This window comes from Lolium perenne, chromosome 4 (assembly GCF_019359855.2).
Source record: "Lolium perenne isolate Kyuss_39 chromosome 4, Kyuss_2.0, whole genome shotgun sequence".
NCBI classification, from domain to species: Eukaryota; Viridiplantae; Streptophyta; class Magnoliopsida; order Poales; family Poaceae; genus Lolium; species Lolium perenne.
Window position 1 is genome coordinate 93,314,843 of NC_067247.2, and position 6,081 is coordinate 93,320,923.

A 6,081-nucleotide genomic window follows, 5' to 3' on the forward strand; every position below is an offset into this window, starting at 1 on the left:
CTTTTATGTTTATTTTTTCGTTTTTTTCAAATCTAAAACTTTTAAAAGAATTTTTTGAGAACAAATATTTCGCAAAAATTTGAACAGTTTTCTGAAAATGAACAGTTTTTAAATTTGAACTTTTTTTAACTGAATAGTTTCAAATTTGAATCATTTTAAATTTTGAACATTTTTTAAATCTGAACAATTTTGAAATTTGAACATTTCCTGATTTTTTTTTTGATTATGAAAATTTTTTTAGCTCAATTTTTTTTTCAAAAATTGAACATTTTTTACTATGAACAAATTTCAAATTTGAACGATTTTCAGATTTGAACATTTTCCGAATTTAATTTTTTTTAGATTTGAACTTTTAAAATTTGAACAAAAAGAAAAATAAACAGAAAAGAAACAAAAACAAAAAAAATAAATAGAAAACAAAAAAGGAAAAGAAAAGAAAGAACAAAAAAGAAACAGAAAACGAAAATAAATGTGAAATGGGCCGACCAGGCCGGCCCATACCGCGCGCGGTCGGTGTGCGGCGCACGGTTACGGCCGACCTGGTCGGTGTATAGGAATTGCCTTCTCTTAGCCCCACATTACCTACATCAAACGGGCCAAACAGCTTTTCCTGGGACCCAACATCTCTTGCTGGAATCCCATTGAGGCTGAAGTCGCGTGATGCCATCAACGCATCTTCAATTTGGGTTCGACTCGGAAAGGATCCTAAATTGTTCCTTTGTTTTAACTAACCTTCACGCACGTTCTGGACACAAAAAAATGCTTGCTATATGTGGACTCGATCCGCTCTTTTGTACATTCCTCTAGATTTGTCATCATTATATTTGTACTGCTTTATTCTTTCTGTTCATTATTTTTGGAACATGGATTTCTGAGAAATAAAAATAATAACCATATGTTGTAATTATACCCTATATAAAGTTCAATCAATTTACCACACTTCAGATTGATTTGGTTACTCTTCATGAGCTATTTATCCATGTGTTCCTCCAATTAGATAGCGACATGTACATCTTCTCTTCTATTTTTACCTGGTCCAGTCCATACATATTTTCCGTTTCCTTTTTTTTTGTTGTTGGGTGGGTTACCGGCAACCGGTTGCAAGCCTTCTTGATTTACTCTTGCGGTCAAAGCGGTGCTTGGTGCAAGCCATCAATTTGTTAGGATCTCTCTGTATCCTTTCCTTGCAGTCCACGTGCCCCCACCGCTTAACAGCCACCACATACAGAGTCTCCAGATTTTTCTCTCCCCATCGACCAGCCCACCACCGCCCGGCCTCACCCAACTTGCCCCCCTTTTCTTCGTCTCCCGCGATGTGGCAAAGGACGATGTCGGCGGCGATGTAGCCTGGAGGAGTCGGCGGCACGGGAGAAGGATGTGCGCAGGAAGGGGGCGGGACCTGGCGGATAGGTGGTGGTTGGGCAGAGTTGATCGTTCTGGGAGAAAGGGTGGGCCTCGACGAGGCGCGCAGAGACCCTGGCCTAGGAGGCGGCAACTGCGAGCGGGCCGGGTGGCGGGTGCCGGTCCAGGGCGACGAGGAGGCGAGGAGCTTGATCTTCAGTGACGAGGCACTTGAGGGCAACGTTGGCGTCACCATGGCCGGATGCCGCCGCGCGCAGGCGGTTCGTGAGCGCGGACGCGACCGCCGAGCCGGACAAACGCGATTCGCGGCGGAAGGCGAGGAGGCGGACATGTGTGATTCGGGGCGAAAGGCGAGGAGCGCGTACAGGAGATGCAAGAGAAGAGCACACCCATCCGAGGATCTGCGGCTGGTAGACTTGCATGTGGTTTTACAAGCTGAGCAAAGCCAGGGCCCCTCCGTTGGACTTGGCGGTCGCGTTCGAGACCATCTACAATTGGTAATTGCACTTGTGGAATAAGTTGAGGGCTGGAAAGAACACGAGGTGCAGGGTATCATCCTTTGAATCCACTAAGGTTCGTTAGTTTCCCTGAATTGTGTTTCCTATGTTCAGAGTTCATGATACCATGCAAGGAAGTTCAGAATTATGTTTGGTTAACCAGATGGAGCTTCAGTGTAAGGTACTATGCAGATTTTAGTTTTCCGCCTTCTGCATCCTGGTAACAGAAAATTGACCCTAATAAGGATGATGTAGGAGTATATCAAAAGAAGTATGTTCATGTTCCATAGTGTTTTGTCCTGTTGTTCTCTGTTTTACCTAAAGTATTTAAAATATACTTATCAAGCAACAGTTTTAGAGCCTATCCTAAAAAATGATCTATGTGTCAAGTATTAGCCTATCACAATTTTCCAGTCGCTTGAATATTGATCTTTCAAATTATAGGCTTTGTGGGATGTTCCATGTCTAATTTTTATTTACTTCTATCCATCTCCTCACAGCCTTCAAGTATATTGTTTACGAAGAATCACGGAGGCAGAGGGTGCTGAGGTGACTTAAACAGCGGCACAAGCAGATGCTAATATTTTTTTTGTTTCTGTTGAATTATATTTGACATACATGTCTTCGGTTACTAAGGTGGATTCTCTGAAGGTATTGCTTAACTTTCTCTAATTGGCATTTCTGTAGGAGAGCCATATAAAGAGGATTCAGAGGAGTAATGTCAGTGCCTTTTCAGATGATTTCGTTGATTTGTGCTAGCTTTGTTCACCAGATTCAGTAGCGTAGTTTTTTTTTTGCCATATAGATGTTGACGTTGCATCTTCCGATATGTTTTCCGCTATTTTTGGACTATACTAATAACGAAATAGGTCACTAGATGGGCTACGAAATAGATATGGCATGTCTTATTGATCAGTAATCGTGGTACTATATCACTGCTATCAGAGATGTCTGATATGATGCACCGGTGCAGGACCTTCACAGTGCCTGCTCGACCTAAAGGTTACTCTTTGTCTCTCTGTTTCTCCCTCTCTCAAGTAGCTTGCGGAGGAATATTATTACTATGGTGTGTTGCTCGGTATGAGCTCCATGTCGGCGGCATGCACTACTTAATTATCTGGATGGGCCGTCTTGCTTGCTCTTCTCGGTTCCTAGCTTTTTCTTTACGTGGTTTGGTACTATCATCTGGATTACTTCGAATGCATGATATTCTCATCATTTCGTTTCTTGACCAACGAAATCATGAAAAATATTTATAAGTTTCTGTTGCTAAAATTTGTTAACCACTACTTAATTATCTTTCTCAAAATTTCTTTGCAATTGTTATAATCTAATTTGTTCCAGGAAAAAAAAGCAAACATAGATGAATTTTGCTTTGATGCAGCCAGTATTTTTAAAGTAGTGATCCCTGTCCAAAAGACCACATGAATTATATGAAGACTCAGTGCATTTTGACCCTATTTTTATCCTTAGTGTACATGAAAGGAAGCGTCTCAATCCCATGTTGCCTGTGTTGTGCACTACCGGGAGGTACTTTGCTCTACCATTTTTAAGGAATGCACTGTGATGATGATGGATTTGAATATCTCATTGAGACCCTTACTTTTTGGTTGGATGTAATATGCAGAATTATGGTTAGTCCCCTGTTAGATGTACTTTTTTCTTCATGCAGGTAGTGTGCGGACATACGAATATCGTTTAACCTTTCTTCCCATTAAACCAGATTATTTGGTAACCTTTATTTTTGGTGGGAAATTGCAGGTACTGTCTTCCTACTTCTATTGCTGCCAGGAATTCACCGTGTATGGCTCATGCCCTTCTGTGCGAGCAAAAGATTTGGACCTTTTGAATTTATCGTCGCATGCCTGGGTGAACTCAATTACTCAAGCCTGGAGGATTATTGTTCTACTTCTGGACCTACCTGTAGTTTTACTAACGCCGATGTGAGTGGTCTATTTCTGTTCTTATATCATGCCATACTTATAATATCTTACATGTGAATCTACACACTTGGTATATGCATTACTATTTTTATTTGGACGGTTCTATTGTTTAATTTGGTTTAAATCACCACATAATGGTTGAAAACCTTTTCTTCTCCCACCACTTGCAGAATTCCCAAAGCTCTACAATGAAGCATTTTCTTCTTTCACAGCTGTTTAAATTCTCAAAGATCCCACATTAAAATTGGGGTTAATTTTTTCATGTGTGGTTGCTTTTTTCCAGGGATATTGGAGAATATTTTTTTGGGTCACAAATAGTCAGGCATTCTGCCATTGAATTACCATCACTAGATTACTTGAGTAAAAGTTATGAATGCACCGAAGTATTTATATTGGCTTCTGCCGTGGTGGAAGAGTCTGACTATTTATCTAGATTGGCCTTCCCCTTTGGCTGATCTACTTAGCTTTGATAGTCGTGTTGAATCAATTCTTGAGTATAATTCTAAATTTGCTTCTATCTCTCGGTGTTCATGTTCGGAAGAGCGTTAATGACTAAAATGGCACGTATGTTTTCAAGATATGTGGGGTAGCAACGATAATAAGTGGTTCCTTCTGCTTGAATCGGCATCCTGGAAAGTAGTTCAGTCCCAAATATATCACCTCTCTCCACCGCTACTTACCAAGGAAATGTATGGCCTCCACCAAGTGCATTGTACATACATATGCTACTGCTAAAACTATATCTTTGTAGCCAATATTATCTGCTCACATTGGATTTACATAGTGAACAGTCCACACACAACCCTTCCATCGTGATTTAGATCATAGGCCATGGGCGCGGCGTGATGCCGCGCCAATGCCTCCTAGTAAGTTACAACAAATGAATTTGCTACAACCAGGGGAAGCTACACATGTCGGGTTTGCCGTCGGATTTGCAATGAGATTCCATTGTGGTCCCATCCACCACCCACCCCCGGCCTGTTGAGCGTGTCTTGTAGTTATTCGCTAATCCCGAAAATATATGACAGAAAAATCTCCGCCTAACCTCCAACTGACGCGACCACACGATTTCCCACCTTGGCTCGCACCGATAGGAGCCCGCCGCGCGTCGGCCCTGCTTCTACACCAGCGAGAGCACCCACCGTGCCAGCCTACAACAGCCTACCCGCATGAGCCTTCTAGCACATCCATGTTGTCTCCCTCTGTGACCATGTGCAACAAGGCCCAAGCGGGTGGGGCGTTTGATGCACGGCGTGTGGTCGACCTTTGCTGCCATTACTGTTGCGGCTCACGCATGGCCACGTTGGATGTGGCATGGAGTCCATCTACTGGCGGCTAACGAATGACCTCCGGTCATTCAAGGACTGCAAACGCCGCCTCGACACCCATGTCATTCAAAGCGTCGGATGCTGGTTCCAACCGTGGCACTCCTGGACTCCCCATTCAAAAGTATTTCTCCTTCAACAGCCCGCTTTTGCTAGGTTTGATTTTCTTACAATTTTGTAAATTTATGTGAAAATTAGTGTTACTCCTTCCGTCCAAAATATAATATGTTTTGGCAAGTAGGTAAAGTGAAAACATAACTTCTGATAGCGAGTATTTATAAAAAGATGAGTAGAAATAAAAACTTTCGTGAAATGTGGTGCTATATGGGAGTATATGCACTACATGTTCGTGAAATATAATTATTTCTTCTTTCGTGGCAACGCACCGGCATATTGCTAGTAACTATTACATATACAATGTATTATCTTTTATCATCATCCTTTGAAATTAATGAAAATTAATTAGATTTTAGTAGGATGGGTGATGTCAGCCTTCTCTTAGAGATACCACATTAGATTTTTGCTTAGTTGGAGGAGAGAGAATGAGGAGAGAGAAGGCTGTCTTCCCTTAGCTAAGTGATCATCTCTTAAGACTATTTTCTCCATTGTATCACATATGTCTTACCTTAGCAACAAATTTTCAACTGAAATTTAATTATTAATATTAGTTGCTAGAGATGGCAGTAAGAGATAATGTGTTATATGACTTATATCTAAAGCTTTCTCTAGCTGATGTGGCCGGGTAAGGGAAGGAATGCCTTCTCTACCATTGTACATGCCCTAAGAAAAGACATGTGATATATACGTCTTCTCTTACTCCTTAGCTAAGGGATTCTCTATTCTCTCTCCCCAACTTGGCAAATGTCCTACACGTTAGCTCTAAGTGAAGGATGACATCAAGATTTGTGGCTCCATGTGCTGAATGCTGACTAATGAGCACTCACAGCCGAATTG

The 6,081-nt window shown here is 41.5% G+C and overlaps 1 long non-coding RNA gene across 1 annotated transcript; it reads left to right on the top strand.

The window, feature by feature from the left end:
* Window positions 1-1,163: 1,163 nt before the first annotated feature.
* Window positions 1,164-3,907, top strand: LOC127293340 (uncharacterized). Its single transcript, XR_007845699.1, has 2 exons — window positions 1,164-1,935; window positions 2,360-3,907. It is a non-coding gene; the product is annotated as an uncharacterized lncRNA (long non-coding RNA).
* Window positions 3,908-6,081: the final 2,174 nt, after the last annotated feature.